General features: G+C 43.7%; 1 protein-coding gene across 1 annotated transcript in view; it reads left to right on the forward strand.

Moving 5' to 3' along the window:
• MYRIP (myosin VIIA and Rab interacting protein) overlaps positions 1–24,152 on the forward strand; it is a 1,796,584-nt gene that overhangs the window by 1,583,387 nt on the left and 189,045 nt on the right. The gene's annotated exons all lie outside the window — the stretch shown is intronic.

A 24,152-nucleotide genomic window follows, 5' to 3' on the forward strand; every position in this document is an offset into this window, starting at 1 on the left:
CAGCATCAAGTCCTGACACAGCAGGATGCAGGTGACAACTGACAAACAGTGGAGAATGCTGTATGAGCAAAGCTCTGTTAGGAATGTAGAATCAAAAGGAAACACAAACATGGCACATGTTATTAAAGGAGTAGCAGCATAGATAAACTATGTACAGATATGTGCAGGATGTAACACACCTCCCTCTTTAAATGAAAGTGGAAGGTATAAAACTTAACGCAACTAAACATGGTAGAACATACTATACAAAATCTTGTAAAGAAATAGGTCTTCTTCTGATGCGCCCATCATCCTTAATTCTTGAGGCTACTGAGTCAGAACCATACTCAGATCCACCGTCAGAGGTGTGATCTCTGTTTACATTGAGATGAGGTTGAAACCTGGAGGCATGTTGTGTAGGACACTTAGCAACTCTACTTAAATTCCAGGCCTTGCCGTCCTGAGTTATTATAGAGTTACTGAAGGCTTTTTTTATTTGAATGGGTCTGCCAAACTTACTCGTACCTTTGCTAACAAAGAAAGGTTTTGCAATTCTGACCCAATCACCAACACACAAATCATGTTCTTTAGTCTTCCACTTCTTGTTGTACCAAACTGCAGACTTATCTTGTTTCTCACATACTCTTCTCGCAACTTCCTTGACATCAAAACCATTCTCCACCAGGCCTTCACATTTTTCTTTGAGCCACCAGGGGCACATGTCAGTTGCAGGATTCCTACCTTTAAGTAATTTGAACGGACTGATCTCAGTGGTGGTATGAGGGGTTATACGATAAGTCCAAAGTTTCTGTCTAATGCGGTTCAGCCAATCCCCTTTTTCTTTGATAGCATCAGAGACAAAACCCTTCAGAACACGGTTAAAGCGTTCAACTTGCCCGTTCTCATGTGGCTCGTAAAGTGATGTATAAATGTGTTTGATGTTGCAGGATTGTAAAAACAGTTTCATTTCAGTAGAGACTAACTGCACACCATTATCTGACACTAAAACTGAAGGACAGCCTTCTCTAGCGAAAACTTCTTTGAAAAAGGAAATAACAACTTCAGAAGTGATTTTAGCTACAAATTTTACTTCTGGCCATTTAGAATGGTAATCTACAATGACCAACGCAAAACGTGAACTTTCAGGTAAAACTTGGAAAGGCCCTGAAATATCAAAGGCTATCTTGCTCCATGGACACTCTGGCCATTTAACTGTCTTAAGGGGTGGAATATGTAATTTTAGCATCTTATCACTATTACAGCACTCATCGCATTCTCTAACAGTGCGGTCTATGAACCTGTCCATCCCAGGCCACCAGAAATGAAGTCTTATAATACGTTTCATGGCTGAGATTCCTGGATGAGTCTTGTGTGCTAATTTGAGAATGAGCTCTTGTACACCACTAGGTGGGATGCATTTCTCAGATTTGAAAAACAAATTACCTTCACACCATAATTCTTCCGCTATGTTATAAAACGGTAGCAGCTCATATTCAACATTATTCTTACTAGGCCAACCTTCTAACAGGTATTTTTTCAACTTAACAAATTTTTCATCTTTATTCTGGCATTCTATCCAAAATTGTTCAGAAATATCTTGATATTGGGAAGAAACTAGATCTGTAAGGCCTAATACAAAATCAACTTCAGTAAGACTATTCACACTGTCAGCTTTACTTTCACATGGAAGGCGTGATAAGCAGTCGGCAGTAACATTTTTCTTTCCTGGAATATATTCAACTTTAAAATGGTACTCCTGTAACTTGGATGAAAGACGTGCAATCCTAGCAGTCGAGTTCCAACCACCACCAGCTGATAGGATATGCACCAAAGGTTTATGATCCGTCCTTAAAATAAACTCACTGCCCCAAATGTAAATTCTGTAGTGTTCAATGGCCCATACACAAGACAGCAATTCACGTTCAATAACCGCATATCTGCGCTCAGTTTCATTCAATGTTCTGGAAGAAAAGGCTACATTCCATTCTAGCATACCATCTGTCTGAGATAGCACACACCCAAGACCGTATAAACTTGCATCAGTAGTAATGATGCATTTTTTTTCCAATTCTAAAGGGTTTCAAAGTTGGGGAATTAACAATATCATGTTTGATTTCAGTGAAAGCTTTTTCTTGTTCAGTCTCCCAAACAAAATCATTGCACTGTCTTAAAAGTTTCCTTAAAGGTTCCATTTTGGTGGCAAAGTTTACAACAAATTTACTGTAGTACTCACACATTCCGGAGAAAGAAAGAAGTTGTTCCTTATTCTTTGGGGATGGAGCACTGAGAATAGCATCTACATTTGATTTCTTTGGAACTAGACCTTCCCCCGACAAAGTGTGGCCTAAATATTCAACTGACTTTTTAAAAAGTTTGCATTTGTGTGCCTTGAGAGTAAGCCCAGAATTTTCCAATCTTTTGCACACAACACTCAAATGTGAACTATGTTCAGTTTCATTTTTTGAGAAAATCAAGATATCGTCTTGAAAGCATTTTACAAACTTGTCAAGATCTCTGAAGATTTGAAACATGACGCGTTGGAAAACAGAGGCAGCGGACGCTAACCCAAACGGCATCCTTCTGTATTGAAACAGTCCCATGGGAGTGATGAAAGCTGTGTATTTCTTAGAATCTTCAGTAAGCTCAATTTGATGATACGCAGATCTAAGGTCTAAAGTGGAAAAAATCTGCGCACCATCAAACAAGGAAACAAGCTCATTAATATTTGGAAGGGGATGACAGTCTATAACAATATTAGAGTTTAAGGCTCTCAAATCGATGCAGACCCTTAATTTTTGGTCATGTTTGCGTACCAAAACGATAGGAGAAACCCATTCAGATGATTCAATGGGTTCAATAATATTGTCTTTAAGTAGGTCATCCAACATTTCTTTTAGCTCGTTCCTAACATTTAAAGGAACTCCTCTAAGTTTTTGTTTGACTGGAACTGCACCCTCTTTGAGAACAATTTTGTGTGCAAAATTTTCCAGTCTACCTAAACGGTCACAGAAAACTTTATTGAACTTTTCACTCCATGAAGTAATAACATTATCTTTCCCATTTACATCAGAAATAGAACTAATCATATCTTGTTCACTACACAATGAAATGGGATCTTTGGCACGTGGATTTAAAGTAATGCCAAGTTCCCATTGATCATGCCAACCCAGTACATTGATTCCTTTGACGGCAATGTAAAGCTTAATTTGAGCTGACCTTCCTCTGAAACATAAAAGAACATTAAAGAAACCTTCAATGTCAATTGCATTACTATTGAAACTTTCAGCTAAAATATCTGAGGGTTGTAAATCAGAGCTGTTACATACTGTAGTTAACTTTTCATTAAAGTATTCCCTAGTAATAATCGTCCATGGAGATCCAGAATCTACCATGAGTTCGATAGCGATGGATGAAATGTGGAAAGTACATTTAGGAGATTTCCTACTGGTTGATCCAAGGATAGAAACGACATATCCACGTTCAACCTCCTGTTTAACTTCATCTACAATGCTAACAGAAGATACTTTAGTGGGAATGGGCATAATAGATCGTCCAGAGCGACCTTGGGAATTGTACCTTCTTTCCTTACATACATTACTAAAATGTCCTAGTTTGTTGCAAATATTGCAAGTTCTGTTTAAAGCAGGACAGCCCTGAAAGGAAGCTATATGTGATTTACTACCACATCTGTAGCATGAAAACGATGAATTTCCAAAATCTGATCTTCTGTTATTAATACTCACAGAATTTTTATATTTAGACTGAAAAGGGATAACATTTTTATCATCAACCTTGGGTTTAACAGTACAAACTTCTTCCTCTACAATAGTTTTACTGGAATTAGAATTTGAGGTTTGCTTAACTACTATGTTCATCCACTTTTCTGACATTTCAGTAGACTTAGCGATGGCTATGGTTTCTTCTAAGTTAGGATCACCTATACACCAAAGTTTATCTTGTACCTTCTTGTTTTTAACATGAACAATAATTTGATCACGGATCATCTCATCTGCCATAGCACCAAAATTGCAATGTAAGGTCAGAGCTCTTAAAGCAGTGAGAAAGTCATCAAACGATTCCTCTTGTTTCTGTGCTCTAGTATAGAATTTGAAACGATTTAAGGCAATATTAGCAGTGGGCTTGAAACGTTTCTCTAATCTGCCAAGAGCTTCGGTATAAACATTCACAGAATCACCACTTCCACTAGGTACAGTAAATTGAGGTAAAGTTCTAAAGATTTCTTGGCCTTCAGAACCTAAACAATGTAACAAAATGCTTTTCTTTCTTTCTGATCCCATGCGCTCCCCATCAATGGCTTTCATATAATTGAAAAACTCCTCCTTCCACCTTGACCAAGGCATGGGAGGGTCACCTTTAACTTGTAAAAACTTAGCAGGGGGGTCAAATTGCATGGTGAACGAGATTAAGTAGCAACAATAACAAAAAATTGAATGAAATAAATAAACCAAAAGAAAAATAAATGAAAAAATAAATGCAGAGTACTCAAATAGATAAGAGTAATAGTTGAATAAAATGTACTTATGCCAATGTGGAATCACTTAGTTTGTGGTGATCGAGTTTGTAGTGCTGTGGAAGTTGAGACTTGAAGAACTGTTGCTGGAAGTACACTTGCCGGAAAACTTGAAGAAACGGAGTGTGAATAAACAGCAAAATAAAAGTTAAGGTAAGCGCTAAAATGATGGTTCACTTTTAGAGCAAGCGCTAATAAAATGGGGAAAAACAGCAAGAAACGCGATTAGAAACGGACTCGTTCCGTCGTCGATGCGTTGCTAAGCAACGAAATAACAAAATGGCGGCACGTAACGTGCGTGAAGGCGTTGTAGCGTGATGACGTTGACACGCTAGATGAAACAGACGTGAATCCCGAAGACGTGGTTGTTGGGCAATGGCATTGTGGTGACGTTGTTTCTCCGCTTAGTAAACAATGCCGATGGTTGCCAGGCGATGACGCTCCGCTTCACGATGACGAACAAAGAAGGGGTTGTCACGGAGATGGAAGTACACAGAAACGTCGCGCTGAGAAGTCGTGCTGAGATTGGCAAAAGTCAAAAGATGCAGGCAGACTTAAAGGTCAGGAAACTGCAATAGTTGGTATTTTGAAGTAGATAAATGAAAATAAAAAGGTAGTTCTTGAGAAATACTTGCAGAGAACGATGAGCAAAGTTTCACCAAGGCAGGAAGTTCTCTTCAAAGGCAGGAAATCCAGTAGTATTGAGATAAAGATGTAAAATGATCCAAAATGGGTTCAAACTCCGCTCCTGTGCTGTAGATGGCTGGAGTAAGGTTGTCCTCGTCGCCAAAATTTGTAATAATCCAGGAAATCTTGAGGTATTTAGAAGGTTTATTGAACAGCACAGCATCAAGTCCTGATACAGCAGGATGCAGGTGACAACTGACAAACAGTGGAGAATGCTGTATGAGCAAAGCTCTGTTAGGAATGTAGAATCAAAAGGAAACACAAACATGGCACATGTTATTAAAGGAGTAGCAGCATAGATAAACTATGTACAGATATGTGCAGGATGTAACACTTGTACACCCATGTCTTAAGGAGTTTTCTGAAAAGACCCTCCTTTTCAGTCAGTCTAAGGTTGACTGGTAGGTTATTCCATGCCTTGGCTGCCAAGACAGTGAAACATGTTGAAGTTAGGAGTGAGTGAGACGCACTCCTTCGCCTCCATCCATTTCCAGCTGCACAGCACTTAGTGCCAGCTGCAACATGTAGGTCTGCGCAATTGCGCACTCTAACTCCTGCTGCTTTGGCAGCGTGCCCTGATTCTTGGGACATAGGGCATTTGAGCCCCTTCTTGAGATGGCCAGTTGGCCAGGGGGACTGGGAGGTTTGTAGGGCACCAGGCCCTAATGTGATTATGTGGTGCTAGGAAATGTAATGTATGTAGTATGTTTTATGCACCCTGTTTGATACCTCTAATGTGGTCTTTTATGATTATGAGGTTTTTTGCATATTCTGGTTTATGCTAGTGAGATTATGTTTCACTGTGTGATTTATGCCCCTAATGTGAGTTATGCTTAGGAGGTTAGGGTCTAATGTGTTAAGACTTATGAGAGGATTGCACAATGTGTTTATGCTGGTGAGGTTGGCACAGAATGTAATTTGCACCGGATGTGATACTGTGCATAATGTAGTTTATGTTACAGGCTGATGCTAAATACAGTGATTACCAGTGGTTACTGGTGGTACGTTTATGATATGTGTCACTTTTACTAAGTTCGCTTGGTGGTGGTGGTTCTGACAGTGGTTCAAGAGGCCCTGTCATGTGTAAATAAATCCCTTGTAGATATGACCTAGTGCCAAGTGGCACCATGAATAATAATTGTTTACTATTCTAATGTGTTATGAGAATACAAAGGCTATTTTTCATCTAACCTTGTGTGGAGTATATTTTGTAGTGTGCCTGGAATTTTGTTGCTGTGTGCGTGCGCAAATGCTTTACACATGGCCTCCGGGATAAGCCTGACTGCTCGTGCCAAGCTGACAAGGGGGTGAGCAGGGGTTATCTTGGTGTGTAACTCCCTTGCCCTGACTAGAGTGGGGGTCTCTGCCTGGCTTTGGCCCAAGCCTTAGCCAACCAGAGATCCCATTTCTAACACAACCCATCCACAACCACCTTCAGGAAGGAAGTACAACTTCTACTATCCAAGAGAGTCCTCTCACACTGAGGACATACCTCCTTCACATGTGTGACGATTATTGGCTTGCCTGACTTTCCTTATTATCACGCTTTTGCCCATACCACTGAGAACTGCAATGTCTTTCGCTTCCCAACCCTCTACATATACACCCTATCAGTTTTCTTTATATCAGTATTGTTTTTTGCTTTGTAACTGCTATCATGTCATATGCCATGTACCAGCTTACCCATTGCATTCTATCTATCTCATTATTCCTGTACAGCGCTCTGTCACCCACTTGGGTCTTGTTCACCCTATATAAAACTCTCTAAAAAAAAAAGACTTCTTAGCGTAGTTACTGTTTTGATGCTCTTAATAATTGCAGTGTTACTTCCTTTTGCATCATTAACATTTGTAATGGTTTCACCTCTCATGGATCCCTGCCTTATATTCTCTTGCACAAATCTTTTGGATTGTTCCATACCTATTCCAAAGGGGGTAAACTCTTATACGCCTTTAGCCATATTCCTCCCAAAGAATAATGATAAAGATAATTTCCTATGAGGTGAACAATCTTTGCATTACCTTACCTCAAAAAATGCCATGAAAACAGGACACCAAAGCTCCCATTACATCGAAGGTTCTTCCACGACTTTGAAGTAATATGGCAGAGATGTAACATTAGCCATTATGCTTGCTAACTCCAGTACTTTCATCCTGTTAGTAGTCATTAGTAAATGGTTGTAGAAAAGTGGGATATTGGTTGTGAAGGATGTAAGTCCCTCACAAGTAATAAGGCTACAATTTCCTCTTTACTTGAACTAAGTACCCCCATTACAGCACTTGAATCTTTCAGGATAGCAAAGTAGTTCAATGGCTACTCAGGAGAGGTGGTGTGGGTTAATAACCACATCTCTGATATGCAACCACAACACTCAAAAAATTATTGACCAGGCCGTGCTTTTTCTTATAAAAAGGAAAAGTTATTTTATTACACAAAGATATTACTGAAAACTGTGCATTAAATTACAAATATGTACACTCCGTTAGCTGAAAATACCTCTGGTGCCACCCTTATAAAATGTTTCACCCAGTGGGTCAAGAACCCTATATTAACAAAAAAGCCACCCATATTAGTTGCAATATCACAATATAATGGGATGTCATTATCAATTTGACAACCATTCAACAACAAGGGTTTGGCTTTAGCGCAGTAAGACCACGCCGCTAATATGATCAACAAAACAAAATGCCAGTACTGCTCGTTATTTCAACAAATTCTGCAGAACAAAGAAAAAAGAGAAAAAACAACTGTCCTGCATGAACCACTCTTTCAGTCCTGATTTAATCTCAAAAAGCTTTTTATTTTGAATTTATTATCTTTTTGTTTTTTATCGAAAATCAGATACGTTTGACACTTATATATAATATCAATCCGAACCATAGTATTACAAGGAGAGCTCCTATTTACAAAATCTATGTGAGAGTATGTACAAGAATAGTGAAATAGGAATACAGTATTTTAACAGGAAAAACACAAGACATGCAATCAGCTTCAATCCATACCACTAACATACTGTGTCACATTCATAACAAACATGTATGATACATATACAAAAAAAAATTGAAAAAAGGAAACGCCTATTCGTTTTGTTTTTTTGCTCAAGTAAGACAACTATCGCATTAGCCTAAAAAGAATAGAACAAACAACCCCGTTGTTAGGCTAATCATTTGTATGATTTCGTATTTTGAAAGATTTTATGATGGCCTAATGTCTAAAATTGAGAGATATTGAAAAATAATTATGCGATAGTTGTCTTACTTGACCAAAAAAACAAAACGAATAGGCGAGAGACACCTACATATTTCTTCCTTTTCCCTTTTTCAATTTTTTTTTGTATATGTATCATACATGTTTGTTATGAATGTGACACAGTATGTTAGTGGTATGGATTGAAGCTGATTGCATGTCTTGTGTTTTTCCTGTTAAAATACTATATTCTTATTTCACTATTCTTGTACATACTCTCACATAGATTTTGTGGTAAACAGTCATAATATCGATTCCAAAATATAGAATGGACATAATATCGAAGTAAAAATATAGAATGGACAAAATATCGAATGGACACAATATAGGGGTTAAAAATATCGAATTTAAGGTAAGTAATATCGATTTTCAAAATATAGAAGTCAAAATATCGAAGTATACAATATAGGCATTAAATATATCGATTTTTTAATAATATCAATTTTTTTAAAGTGTTTTGTATGTTAGTATATGTGTGAAAAGTGTATATTAATTTTTGTAATGTATGTTTAATGTATTTTAAGTAATACATTTTATGTTATTTAATTTTTGCGTAATTTAATTCTGTAGCGGGTTGTGGGTTTATAGGGGAATAGGGTGGAAAGTAATTTAATTATATTAAATTAAATATTAATTTTTAGCAATTATAATTAATTTTTCATTACATTTTGCTTTGTAGTTCTGTAGCGGGTTGTGGGTTTATAGGGGAATAGGGTGGGAAGTAATTTAATTGTAATTAACTAAATATTTGTATTTATTTATTGGTATTCATTTGGAATTTATTGTTATTTTTTAATTGGTAATTAATTTTTATTATTTGCCAATTAATTTGTATTAATTGATTAATTGTTAATTATGTTAATTTTCTAAATTTATTTTCTGTAGCGGGTTGTGGGCTTATAGGGGAATAGGGTGGGAAGTAATTTAATTGTAATTAAGTAAATCATTTTTTTCATTTATTGGTATTGATTTTAAATTTATTGTTAATTAATTTTTAATTGGTAATTAATTTCTATTAATTGGAAATTAATTTTTATTAATTGGTAAATATTTTGTATTAATTAAATATTTGATAATTATGATAATTGTATTAATGTATTTTCTGTAGTGGGATGTGGGGTTATAGGGGAATAGGGTGGGAAGTAATGTAATTGTAATTAATTACATATTAAAAATACTTTTTGTGTATTGATAATTAATTTACTGTTAATTTTTAATTGGTATTAATTTTTATTATTAATTAGTTATTGCTATTGAAAATGAATTAGTTGTTAAATAATTATAAATAGGTTATTAATTTTAAAAACTAATATGTAGTTGTATTTTTAATTAATTATTACATATTATTAAATTGGTTATTAATTTCAATTAATATTTTATTGGTATTGATATTTAATTTATTTTTTATAATATATTAAATCATTACTTTCCCTACTGTTAAACTCACTGGAGTGGGAATAGTAATTTTCACCCTCCCGCTATCCAACGCTTTCCCTACTGTTGCACTCTCTGGAGTGGGAATAGTATTTTTTACCCCTACGCTATCCAACGCTTTCCCTACTGTTGCACTCTCTGGAGTGGGAATAGTAATTTTTACCCCTACGCTATCCAAAGCTTTCCCTACTGTTGCACTATCTGGAGTGGGAATAGTAATTTTCACACTCCCGCTATCCAACGCTTTCCCTACTGTTGCACTCTCTGGAGTGGGAATAGTATTTTTTACCCCTACGCTATCCAACGCTTTCCCTACTGTTGCACTCTCTGGAGTGGGAATAGTAATTTTTACCCCTACGCTATCCAATGCTTTCCCTACTGTTGTACTCTCTGGAGTGGAAATAGTAATTTTTACCCTTCCAATATCCAACGCTTTCCCTACTGTTGCACTCTCTGGAGTGGGAATAGTAATTTTTACCCCTACTCTATCCAACGCTTTCCCTACTGTTGCACGCTCTGGAGTTGGAATGGTAATTTTTACCCTCCCGCTTTCCAACGCTTTCCCTACTGTTGCACTCTCTGGAGTGGGAATAGTCATATTTACCCTTATGCTATCCAACGCTTTCCCTACTGTTGCACTCACTGGAGTGGGAATAGTATTTTTTACCCCTACGCTATCCAACACTTTCCCTACTGTTGCACTCTCTGGAGTGGGAATAGTAATTTTTACCCCTACGCTATCCAACGCTTTCCCTACTGTTGCACTCTCTGGAGTGGGAATAGTATTTTTTACCCCTACGCTATCCAACGCTTTCCCTACTGTTGCACTCACTGGAGTGGGAATAGTATTTTTTACCCTCCCGCTATCCAACGCTTTCCCTACTGTTGCACTCTCTGGAGTGGGAATAGTAATTTTTACCCTTACGCTATCCAACGCGTTCCCTACTGTTGCACTCGTTGGAGTGGGAATAGTATTTTTTACCCCTACGCTATCCAACGCTTTCCCTACTGTTGCACTCTCTGGAGTGGGAATATAATTTTTACCCCTACGCTATCGAAAGCTTTCCCTACTGTTGCACTCTCTGGAGTGGGAATAGTATTTTTTACCCCTACGCTATCCAACGCTTTCCCTACTGTTGCACTCACTGGAGTGGGAATAGTATTTTTTACCCCTACGCTATTTAACGCTTTCCCTACTGTTGCACTCACTGGAGTGGTAATATTAAATGTTACCCTCCTGCTATCCTACGGTAAAATATTGTACATTTTTTATTAATAACTTAAATTAATTATATCTTAATTTTAAGGTTATTTGAGTATTTTTAAGTATGTTTTAGTTAATTATATTTATTATTTCATTAATTTTAAATTACTTTTAAGACATTTAAAAAAAATCGATATTTTGACTGACTATATTTTTTACAGACTATATTTTGGATTCAATATTTTTGTACTTACCTGTTTGTAGATAGGAATTCGATATTTTGGCATACTATATTTTGGTAAGTCTATATTTTGTCATTCTATATTATGTCAGTGATCCAGATTTTGTAAATAGGAGCTCCCCTTGTAATACTATGGTTCTGATTGTTCGATATTATATATAAGTGTCAAATGTATCTGATTTTCAATAAAAAACTAAAAGATAATACATTTAAAATAAAAAGCTTTTTGAGATTAAATCAGGACTGAAAGAGTGGTCCATGCTGGACAGTTGTTTTTTCTCTTTTTTCTTTGTTCTGCAGAATTTGTAGCAATAACGAGCAGTACTGGCATTTTGTTTTGTTGATCATATTATCAATTTGACAGGCCCGTTTGGTTTGTTAGTGTGTCACCTCATCAGTAAAAATAGAAACATTACAATTCACTGTTGCAACACAATTGAACCCAATGGGACAGTACCAACATTCAATAATAATATTGGTGGTATAAAACTTTGCATCGTCACTCATCAATATTGTCAATAAAGCATTACATCAAAACATGTGTCCCAGAAAAGTATTTATACTTTTACTGAGCTTCTACTACAGCGTTAGGGCAAATTAGCATTAGTACTGGACTGCAGAGCTTAAGAGCAAAATATCCAAGTCCAGAGTGCTCAATAAATAAATGCAGACTCTCCATGGGCCATCCATACCTCCCCTGGAAGACGTAAGGCAAAAATACTCAAAAACTGTGTGGAATCTTGTGGGGTTTGCCACACCCCTGATAGCCGTCAGAACCCAGTGTGAGGTCAAATACTAGGGAAGTGTGTGGAACCAACTCCTGCACTGCCTGGTTGGCTTCCCCAGCCAGCAGCGTTATATCTCAGCACAGTGCCAGCACACTCACTGTTCCTGCCTGGATCCGCAAAGTGACCCCTATGTGGGGGGTCACCCCCAGTTTGTTATATTTTTTATGGAAAGCACCAGCTGGTAATTTAGATTTCCAACACTGGGACACTGCTATCCAAAGCATAATGTATGCTCTATTGGCTCTAAAAACATGGTGCTAAATTAGCTTAAAACCCAATTTGGTATATTTAATTTTTACTAGAAGGCCATTGTATATGGTGTCCCAACTACATCTATGACATGTAAAGTTAAACGGCATATGTGAACTGAAGCCCACATTGTGCAATGCAGTTTGCGATCTTGTAAACGTGACGCAGGTCCCCTGCAACTTGCAAATTCTCATGTTTGCAGAAAGTCCTGTAAAAAAATATTTACAGGCCTAAAACTCACTTCTAAGTACTAAGTAAGTCATCCCTAAAATTAACTTACTGCCCATGCGATAGGGTGAATAGTGCCTTGTAGAAGTAGATGCCTAAATTAGGGAAAGTAGCAGACAAGGGTACCACTTAAGCCTTGTTGTTCCTTGATGTCGACCACGAAATTCTGGTGGACCGTGTCAGGGACGCAGGAATTCAGGGATCTGCTCTCAGCTGGCTCTCGTTGTTTTTGGATAGCCATTCCCAGTCATTTCGCCTCTCCCATTTCACAGTGCCTAATGTCAAATTAACCTGTGGTGTGCCACAGGGATCTTCGTTCTTGCAGCACTTGTTCAATTTGTACATGCTTTTCTGATTCTGTCCCTAGGAGAAAGAAATGCTAGCACGTTTAATTATGCAGATGACCTACAATTGATTTTTACCATCAACAATACCTCTGACTCTATCCTGAACTTCCAGACTACTATGTTACATATACACAACCGGATGAAAAGTAATTATCTGAAGCTGAATCCTGAGAAAACATAACTGATCTTGATAGGTGGCTCCCGCAACCCTTGGAACTCAAATTTCTGTCCAGCCGTGTTGGGTACACCTCCTGCACCATCTTATTCAGCTAAGAGTCTTAGTGTTATAAACAATTGTGACCTTTACGTGACGTCCCACATTGGGACGGTAGTCTCCACCTGCTTCTGCCAGCTTCAGAAGATCAGGAAAATCAGTAGATTCCTCACCACGGAAGCTCTAATCCAGGTAGTTTTATCTTTGGTCATCTCTCACATCGATTATGCCAATTCACTTTATTTCAGTCTGCCAGTGTACTTAACTAAAAGATTACAGCTGGTGCAAAACCAGGCAGCTAGACTTATTTATCATCAGCTGAGATGGCAACACACCTCTCCTCTAATGAGGAAGCTACACTGACTCCCTGTAATACAACGTTGTGCATTTAAAATCAGATGTTTCATCTCCAAATCTCTACATGGCACTTGTCCAGAATTCATCTCTAACCTTATCCAGAGATATAGACCTGTCCACAACTTGCATTCAACCCATCTTAATTAACCTCCTGGCTATCCCTACTTGCAAACTGAAGAGACTAGGCGGTTGTAGATTTGCGTTCTGAGCCCCTCATTTGTTGACGCTCTTCCTCTTATCATTAGATCTTGTACAAACTACTCTATATTCAGGAGACTCCTAAAAACTTTGCTGTTTTCCCAGGCATATGAATGACAACTAAGCAATAGGCTATTCCTATATTAAGCGCCAAGAAACCCTCTGGTGTATGTGCGCGCTATAAATATTTTAAACATAACATAACAACGTTAGCATGTACCTACAGTGATTAATTATTTTAACTGTATAGAGTTTAGCTGTTTGCAGAGAATATATTGCTACAGCTGATTAAATCATCAATTCTGCATTATCCAGCTACAGAAAAAGTTCAAGAACTTTTCCTAACTGTTTTTAAGAATCCAATTATTGATAAAGTCAGATGTTTTTTCAAACTTGTTAGTAAATATAACTATAAAAGTTATATTTACCTGCCTGAGTCACTAGAGATTAATTAAGCTTACATCCTGATTTACAGGGGCAGCTCCTCCATTAGGGCAGAGGAGCGTCGATCCACTGCTTTCTCCCAGTGCGAGAAGCAGAAACATAAAATGGTATTTTAAATACCATTTTATGTTTCTGCTTCTCGCGCTGCGGGAAAGCAGAAGGGTATACCTGGTTGGGGGCGGGTGGGTGGGTCAGGGAGGAGTGCCTTGCCAATGCTGCAGGCCTTGACTGTTTGGTTGGCCCTCTGGGGGCCACCGAACCAGTTATGTCACGAATCATCAAACCAGTCATGTCACGAATTACATTTTGCACGCTGCAACGCAATGGCGTTGCAGCGTGCACAATGTAATTTGATTTGTTTATTTATTTATGCACTTACCTCCGGTCGGTCGTATGCCGGAGTTTACTACCCCCCACCCTGCCCCTCCCCCGCCCAGCTCCCTGCAACACTCCCACTACCAGCCGCTACTGATCCATATTTTAAATATGTATAAGCATTCTTTTGGCAAAAATTCTTACTGAAGTCCAAGAGCCCCTTTTTGTAGTCCTTTTCTTTTTAGTGAGTAATGAGCATTGAATGCGTCCACGCGGCGACCTGATCAGGGGTTCCAAGGCTTTCCACCTGCTGGTGATGAGCCATTTAGCCACTATTAAACCCAGATTGAGGAAGCGTCAGGTCAAAGTGCTCAGTGCAGACAGACAATTGAGAGGTGATGGTGGCCCAGTATGTACGTAAGCAGGGGCAGGACCGACACATGTGCAGTAGGTCAGCATCTATATGAGAACAGCATGGGCAAGCAGCATCCTCACTGTGATAAAACCTGTTGATGTTTGCAGGTGTGAGTTAAGACCTACGAACAATGTAAAGCTCAATAAGCTTGAATCGGGCGTTGCTTAGAACGTGTGGTGGGCTCTCTAATAGGGTGGCCCATTCCTTCTCATTACAGGGGCACGCTAAATATCCCTTCCAGCAGTGGCACAATGGGAGGAGTTGGGGAGCAGTGTGGGAGCAGAGAGAATTAGCGAACCAGCATATAAGTTGTCTGCCCCCCCCCACATGCAGGTATTGAATTGTGAGATGAATGAGCTGTTCGGTGGTCCTGTCACCACAGTGGCACCCAAGCATGGCAAGCAATGCACAATGTAGCAAGAATTGTCCCAGAGGTAGGCCATCTTACTCCAGTTGCACCTCGAAGGTTGCTAATGTACCTCCCTTGTATGTATAGGTCCCCCAGTGTGTGTATGCCAGCTTCATGCCATACCGCCAATAAACTGGATTCAAGCTAGCCTGGCTGATGAGGGCTGTCAGCCCGATACCAGTCCCAGGATGATTGCTTCCAGTTCAGGCAAGACATTTCTTGGCAGTTCGGGCTGGACTGTTCCCATGAGGCACAGGGTCAAGACTGATTTGCATATAGCTGTGTCTGATCTGGGGTGGCGAAGTGAGCTAAAGAACTATGATGGATCCAACCCAGATCTGTGACTGGAGGTGAGTGTCTGAAAAGTTTCAGCGCTCCGTCAATCATCTCCTTGTGTTTGCTTTGTTTGCCCTAAATTTGCAGGGTATGCCCAGACGTGGGTCCCTTGCTCAGTTTGCAACTGGACTCAAGCTAGCCTCTCTGATGAGGGCTGTTAGCCCGAAACCAGTCCCAGATGCTTGTTTCCGGTCCAGGGAAGACATGGCTTGGCAGTTCTGGCTGGACTGTTCCCATGAGGCACAGGGTCAAGGCTGATTTGCATATAGCTGTGTCTGAACTGGGGTGGCGAAGTGAGCTAAAGGACGATGATGGACCCAAACCAGATCTGTGCCTGGAGGTGAGTGTCTGAAAAGTTTCAGCGCTCCGTCCATCATCTCCTTGTGTTTGCTTTGTTCGCCCTAAGTTTGAAGGGTATGCCCAGATGTGGGTCCCTTGCTCATTTCGCCACTGGATTCAAGCTAGCCTTGATGATGAGGGCTGTTAACCCGAAACTAGTCCCAGGATGATTGTTTCCGGTCCAGGGAAGACATGGCTTGCTGTTCGGGCTGGACTGTTCACATGAGGCACAGGGTCAAGACTTATTTGCATATAGCTGTGTCTGAACTGGGGTGGCGAAATGAGCTAAAGAACGATGATGGATCCAACCCAGATCTGTGCTTGGAGGTGAGTTTCTGAAAAGGTTCAGCACTCCAACCATCATCTCCTGTGTTTGCTTTATCCCGCCAAATATCGCCATCGTTGTAGCCCCCCTCATCCTAGGCATACCCAGCAGAACCAGCTCTAGGGCAAAGGGGATTATATGTTTAGTGATAGAGGTATCTGCAAAAGTACTGAACCTCAACCTCCCCAGCAATAGGGAGTCAGGTACTCGCGTCGGTGTGCAAGAGTGAGACCTTGCATTACTATACCATGCTTTATGGGAAATACAGAAATTATTTGTGACTTTTGGTGTTGAGCCAAAGTGTCTTGATAGGATAGTTACCCAAACCACAAAAACTGCACCAAGACAGTGGAAAAAGAAAAAGCAATATCTTGAAAAGATTTCATATCTATGTCACTCAAAGAGAAAATATATCATTTGTGTTTGGACTGAGTTTGACCACAGAGAAATGTGGAACTCTACAAGGAAAAGGAATCAACAAATACAAATTGGACTATATGTGAGTAGGTGCCATTTTGTCTCATGTAAGTTTTCTGCACTTGTTATAAGTGCAGTGAATTGATACCAAAGGTGGCTGGGTGTTGGTACCACACAAGCACCATTAAGTAAAGCAAAACGTTGGACTATTATACTGCCGTAAATTACAGGTAGATGTGCAGACAGTAGGTGTAGCCACCACATGCCAGGTTTGGGTCACTATGGAATGCAATGTTACAGGGTAGGAATAGTGGGCTAAGCTTAATTATTCATGAGGGACAATCAATCAATCAATCAAATCATTTGTAAAGCACACTACTTACCCATGAGGGTTTCAAGGCGCGGGGGGGGGGGGGCTGCTGCTACTGGTCGAAGAGCCAGGTGTTCCAGGTCTTGACGGCGCGGTGGGAGCAGGACCTGCCTCCGGATGTGGTTCTGCGGATGCGCGGGACTGTTGCCAGGGTGTGGTCAGCGGAGCGGAGTTTCCTTTTGGGTACTTAGAAGGAGAGTCGGCTGTTGAGATAGGCTGGGCCGGTTTTGTGGAGTGCCTTGTGTGCGTGGACCAGGAGCTTGAAGGAGATTCTTCTGTCGACCGTGAGCCAGTGCAGGTTCCTCAGGTGGGGGGTGATGTGGTCGCGGCGCGGGATGTCGAGGATAAGGCTTGCAGATACGTTCTGGATTCTTTGCAGTCTGTTGATGAGCTTGGACGAGGCTCCGGCGTAGAGGGCGTTTCCGTAGTCGAGTCTGCTGCTGACTAGGGCCTGGGTGACTGTTTTCCTCGTGTTTGTCGGGATCCATCTGTAGATCTTGCGGAGCATGCGGAGGGTGTTGAAGCAGGTGGAGGAGACTGCATTGACTTGTTTGGTCATGGTGAGTTTTGAGTCGAGGATGACTCCCAGGTTGCGTGCATGGTTGGCAGGGGCGGGGGGGTTTTCCGCAGTGATGCGGGCCACCAGGAGTTGTCCCACGCTGAGGGGTTGGGCCGGAGGATGAGGATCTCCGTCTTGTCTAAGTTCAGTTTAAGACGGCTTTCCTTCATCCGCTCAGCGACGGCCTTCATTCCCTGGTGGAGGTTGGATTTGGCGGTGAGAGCATCCTTGGTGAGGGAGAGTCAGTGCAGGTTCCTCAGGTAGGGGGTGATGTGGTCGTGGCATGGGATGTCGAGGATAAGGCTTGCAGATGTGTTCTGGATTCTTTGCAGTCTGTTGATGAGCTTGGACGAGGCTCCGGCGTAGAGGGCGTTTCCGTAGTCGAGTCTGCTGCTGACTAGGGCCTGGGTGACTGTTTTCCTCGTGTTTGTCGGGATCCATCTGTAGATCTTGCGGAGCATGCGGAGGTTGTTGAAGCAGGTGGAGGAGACTGCATTGACTTCTTTGGTTTTGGTGAGTTTTGAGTCGAGGATGACTCCCAGGTTGCGTGCGTGGTTGGTAGGGAAGGGGGTTGTCCCCAGTGATGTGGACAACCAGGAGTCGTCCCACGCTGAGGGGTTGGGCCCGAGGATGAGGATCTCCGTCTTGTCTGAGTTCAGCTTAAGACGGCTTTCCTTCATCCAATCAGCGACGGCCTTCATTCCCTGGTGGAGGTTAGATTTGGCGGTGAGAGGGTCCTTGGTGAGGGTGAGGATCAGCTGCGTGTCATCGGCATAGGAGATTATGTTGAGGTCGTGCTGTCGGACAATGCGTGCTAGTGGTGCCATGTAGACGTTGAACAGCGTCGGGCTGAGGGAGGTTCCTTGTGGGATGCCGCAGATGATCTCGGAGGCTTCGGATCGGAACGGGGGAGGCGGACTTTCTGAGTTCTGCCGGTGAGGAAGGAGGTGGTCCAGTCCAGGGCCTTGTCGCGGATCCCTGCGTCGTGGAGGCGCGTGCGTAGTGTGCGGTGGCAGACGGTGTCAAAGGCGGCAGAGAGATCCAGGAGGATGAGGGCCGCCGTCTCGCCGTTGACTAGTAGGATCTTGATGTTGTCTGTGGCGGCGATGAGGGCGTCTCGGTGCTGTGGTTGCTGCAGAATCCTGATTGGGAGGGGTCCAGGATGCTGTTGTGCTCGAGGTGACGGGAGAGCTGGATGTTACCTATCTACTCGATGACCTTTGCTGGAAACGGAAGCAGGGAGATGGGCCGGAAGTTCTTGAGGTCGCTCGGATCAACCTTCGGTTTCTTCAGTAGAGCGTTGATCTCTGCGTGCTTCCAGTTCTCAGGGAAGGTAGCGGTCTCGAAGGAGAGGTTGATGATGTTGTGCAGGTGGGGTGCGATGGACCTGCCAGCTTTGTTGAAGATGTGGTGTGGGAGAAGGTCGGACGGGGATCCGGAGTGGATTGTGCCCATATGTTCTCCAATTTCCGGCAGGTGGGCTTTGAGGTGAGGAGTTCCGGGGTGAACCAGCTGGCTCTTTTGCTGGTGTCACTGTTGGCGGGCATTTTTAGCGGGGCTAAGGTGTTGGCACAGTCGTTCATCCAGCGTCCAAGGGTGAGTGCACCATCGTCGGGGGTGGTGGGGTTGGTCGGTGGGTTGAGTGCGAGGCTTGTCTGTATTTGTTCTTCAGTGACTTTGCCCCAGCAGTGGCAGAGGATCTGTAGGGTGCGGTTGTGTGTGAGGGGTTTTCGGAAGGAGAAGTGGATGCAGTGGTGGTCTGTCCAGGTGAGTTCGGAAGTGTGGCTGAAGGCGACGTGAGGGCTTGAGGAGACGATGGCATCAAGCGTGTGACTGGCGATGTAGGTCGGTGTTGTGATGATCTGTTTTAGTCCGAGGATGGCGAGGTTGTCGATCAGGGTGGAGGAGTTGTTGTCGTTGTTGTTCTCCAGATGATAGTTCAGGTCTCCGAGGAGGATGTAGTCTGTGGAGGTCATCGCGTGCGTGCTGATGAGGTCGGCGATGGAGTCGCAGAATTGTGGCCGGGGTCCTGGTGGTCTGTAGACGAGGGTGCCTCTTAGTGTGGTCTTTGGGTCCATGTGGATCTGTAAGTGCATGTGTTCGGCGGTGCTGAGAGTGTCATTGGTATTTGTTGAGACCCTGATGGTGTTTTTGTGGATGATGGCGATTCCTCCTCCGGCTCTGTTGGTGCAGTCTCTGCAGGTGATCTTGAACCCGTCGCGGATGGCTATGGCGATGTCTGTAGAGGAGGCTTTGTGCATTCAGGTCTCGGTCAAGAAGGCGACGTCTGGGGATGCGGTGTCGAGTAGGTCCCAGAGCTCGACGGCGTGTTTGCGTGCGGAGCGGGTGTTGATCAGGATGCATCTGAGCTGGTTGGGATCCGTTGTTGTGGGTGTCTCGGTGCCTTCGATACAGGAGAAGCTGCAGTTCCGGCAGACGAAGGGACCGTGGGTGCGCTTTGGGGCGGCCTTGCAGCAGGTGTGGGTTCTTCCTGGATTGAGAGCGACAAGGGTGTTGGCGTCGTAGCGGAGGCGGTCTTCGTGGCTGGTGCGGGGGCAGGGGTTCTGGCGCTGAGCGCGGGCCAGGCGCGGACGGGCTTGCCTTAGGCGCCATATATGGGAAGGAGGGGAGGGAGGAGCAGCTGGGAGGCAGGAGGCGTGTGTCGGGGGCAGCGAATGGGCACGGAGGGGGCAGGGGCGCAGAGGAAGCAGCGGCGGGGACGGGGGAAGGAGACAGGCGAGGGGCACGGACTCAAGAAGAGGGCACAGAAGTCAGCACAAGGGGCACAGAATAAAAGGGGACACAGAAGCAACGGTGAGCGGGGGGCAGGGGGGCACCGAAGAGGAGCGGGCAGACAGAGTTAAAAGCACAGAGCGGATACGAGCCTAAGGCCACCACTGGCCACCAGGGATGAGGCGCATGTGGAAGCCTGCGGGTGGTGGAGGGCCTCGACTTCACTGGCAGCAGTAGTCGACAGCGGGGGTGCAGGCGGAGCTGCAGCGGGGGGAGCGACCTACCAGGGAAGGTCAAGGGTGGCTCTCCTCACCGCGCAGCAGTCGCAATATATGGGGAGGAGGGGAGGGAGGAGCAGCTGGGAAGCGGGAGGCGTGTCGGGGGCAGCGAATGGGTGCGGAGGGGGCGGGCCGCAGGGGAAGCAGCGGCGGGGACGGGGGAAGGAGACAGGCGAGGGGCACGGACTCAAGAGGGGGGCACAGAAGTCAGCGCAAGGGGCACAGAATAAAAGGGGGCACTTAAGTCAGCACAAGGGGCACAGAAAAAAGGGGGAACAGAAGTCAGCACAAGGCACAGAAAAAGGGGGCACAAAAGTCAGCACAAGGGGCACAGAATAAAAGGGGACACAGAAGCAACGGCGAGCGGGGGGCAGGGGGGCACTGAAGAGGAGCGGGCAGACAGAGTTAAAAGCACAGAGCGGATACGAACCTAAGGCCACCACTGGCCACCAGGGATGAGGCGCATGTGGAAGCCTGTGGGTGGTGGAGGGCTTCGACTTCACTGGCAGCAGTAGTCGACAGCGGGGTGCAGGCGGAGCTGCAGCGGGGGGCGACCTACCATGGGAGGTCAAGGGTCGCTCTCCTCACCGCGCAGAGGCCGCCATATATGGGGAGGAGCAGCTGGGAGGCTGGAGGCGTGTCGGGGGCAGCGAATGGGCACAGAGGGGGCGGGGACGCAGGGGAAGGAGCGGCAGGGACGGGGAAAGGAGACAGGTGAGGAGCACGGACTCAAGAAGGGGGCCCAGAAGTTGGCACAAGGGGCACAGAATAAAAGGGGGCAGAGAAGTCAGCACAAGGGGCACAGAAAAAAAGGGGGCACAGAAGTCAGCACAAGGGGCACAGAAAAAGAGGTCACAGAAGTCAGCACAAGGGGCACAGAATAAAAGGGGGCACAGAATGACGGCAAGCGGGGGGCAGGGGGACACAGAAGAGGAGCGGGCAGACAGAGTTAAAGGCACAGAGCGGACACAAACCTAAGGCCACCACTGGCCACCAGGGATGAGGCGCAGGTGGAAGCCTGCGGGTGGTGGAGGGCCTCGACTTCACTGGCAGCAGTAGTCGACAGCGGGGGTGCAGGCGGAGCTGCAGCGGGGGGGAGCGACCTACCAGGGAAGGTCAAGGGTCGCTCTCCTCACCGCGCAGCAGCCGCCATATATGGGGAGGAGGGGAGGGAGGAGCAGCTGGGAGGCGGGAGGCGTGTCGGGGGCAGCGAATGGGTGCGGAGGGGGGCGGGGCCGCAGGGGAAGCAGCGACGGGGAAAGGAGACAGGTGAGGAGCACGGACTCAAGAAGGGGGCACAGAAGTCAGCACAAGGGGCACAGAATAAAAGGGGGCACAGAAGTCAGCACAAGGGGCACAGAAAAAAAGGGGGCACAGAAGTCAGCAAAAGGCACAGAAAAAAGGGGCACAGAAGTCAGCACAAGGGGCACAGAAAAGGGGGCACAAGTCAGCACAAGGGGCACAGAATAAAGGGGGCACAGAAGGAACGGCGAGCGGGGGGCAGGGGGACACAGAAGAGGAGCGGGCAGACAGAGTTAAAGGCACAGAGCGGATACGAACCTAAGGCCACCACTGGCCACCAGGGATGAGTCGCAGGTGGAAGCCTGCGGGTGGTGGAGGGCCTCAGCTTCAATGGCGGCAGTAGTCAACAGCAGGGGTGCAGGCGGAGCTGCAGCAGGGGGTGGGGGGAGCGACCTACCAGGGAAGGTCCAGGGACAGATCTCAGTTAACAATCTATTTAGGATGGAAGAGTGTAGAGAATTGTCATAACCAAGCAATTGTATTGAGTGCTAAAGTACCATTTCTGGACTTATTTCATTGCAGAACAAATTGTCATCAAATTTGTATCATTAAAAACAAATACACACTAAGAAACGGCTTACCTTGGTAAGGTGAGCACAGTCTAGCCTTAGAAACTGAACAGGTCGGTGATTTTCCATGAAGCAAAGGAAGGGTTGGATTGGGATTAATATTGGCCTGGGCACGCAAAATTGCCTGTCCGCAAAACACTGCTTGTGAAATTTTATAAAAAAAGGGAGGGGGTAAAAAAAATGTACGGATTAGTTTACACTGGTAAAACACACCTGAAAACAAGTGAGGCCACTTTTGCTCAGGTCCCCTGCCCCCACTCGATATGCACATATTAAGTGGCCGGCCCACCGCGACAAAGGGAGTTAATAGACCCCCATCTATCTCTAGAAAGGTCACTCAGGCACCCACTGGGCCCTGGCGGCACCCGAACAATGCAAAAAACGCCCAAATCGGCCCCCCAGACTGCTCAAAAAAGCAGCTGGAATTCAGATACTGGCGCCTCGGGTATTGCCTAAGTGCCCGCATTACCAATCCGACCCTGAGCAAAGGTGACAAACCTGTACTAGGCAGGCTTGTTTATCAGAGAAAGGGTAGGCCTGTGGCTCCGTCTTCCATAGTATGAGTTTTCGTCCCACTTCTCATGAAAACTACACTATTACTTTTTTTTATTTCTCCTAGGCTCTCATGCATCACTGTTCGTATTCAGACTTAAATAAAAATTTCTATCTGTGCATAATTTCCACATACCTTTAGAATATTGTGCTGACACAATTTTGTATTTATTTTTTATGTATTCTGTTTCAGAGCTACTTTTACACGATAGATTTCATCCCCGCAACTGTCCTCCCCTTGTGAAAGCTTGCTTTATTGATGTGGGGGACTACAATTATGCACTATATTCTTGATTTATCAAGCAGCTACTCTTCATTTAAGTATATAAGATTGTTCTCTGTAATTAGTGACCACCTGACTACCACGTTCTATGTACTGCTTCTTTAAAAATTGTGAAATATTGACAGATTGCTTTGTAGGGCCTGTACGCTGGCCCTAAGAGTACATAATCAGATGAGTTTTTTATGCCACTAAAATATTATGAGGAGCTGAATGTGTGGAGACGTTACAAGTTCAGCTATCTCTCTATAATTTGCCTTCTAGGGCATATGTATTAATGTATATAAGATTTATTGGATTCGGTGGTAAAACATTCATGTTTTGTGACTGGATTTTGGTCGTAAAACATTAATACATAAGTTAAAACATTAGTATTTGGAAGGCAAGCCTTTTACATACCCCTCCCAAATAACGATTCTGTATTAAGTATGAAATCCAGAATATGAATCAGAAAGGTGTTACTGAATCTTAATTTGGGTGTTGTGCATTTAAAAGAGTCATTTTTCAGTCGCAAAGAGTCAGATTTGACCTTTGCAACTGTAATATCGCTTTGTACATCAGGCCCATAATTACTTAAATTTTTAAAAAAAACAGCATTTGTTGATAACAATGGTTTGTAGTTGTAAACCCATTTGACCATTGGATGTGGTCTCTATTTACTTGCTGCTATTCCATTAGTCATCGTTTGCTCCTTCAATGGGTCTAATTAGCACCGGACATGAAATTTGAAAAGGAGGAAAAGTCGAAATATAGTTTGGCAGACATGGCACAGGTGTTAATACATTGCTTTTTAAAAATAATTATGC

Source organism: Lissotriton helveticus, chromosome 10 (assembly GCF_964261635.1).
Source record: "Lissotriton helveticus chromosome 10, aLisHel1.1, whole genome shotgun sequence".
Taxonomy (NCBI): domain Eukaryota; kingdom Metazoa; phylum Chordata; class Amphibia; order Caudata; family Salamandridae; genus Lissotriton; species Lissotriton helveticus.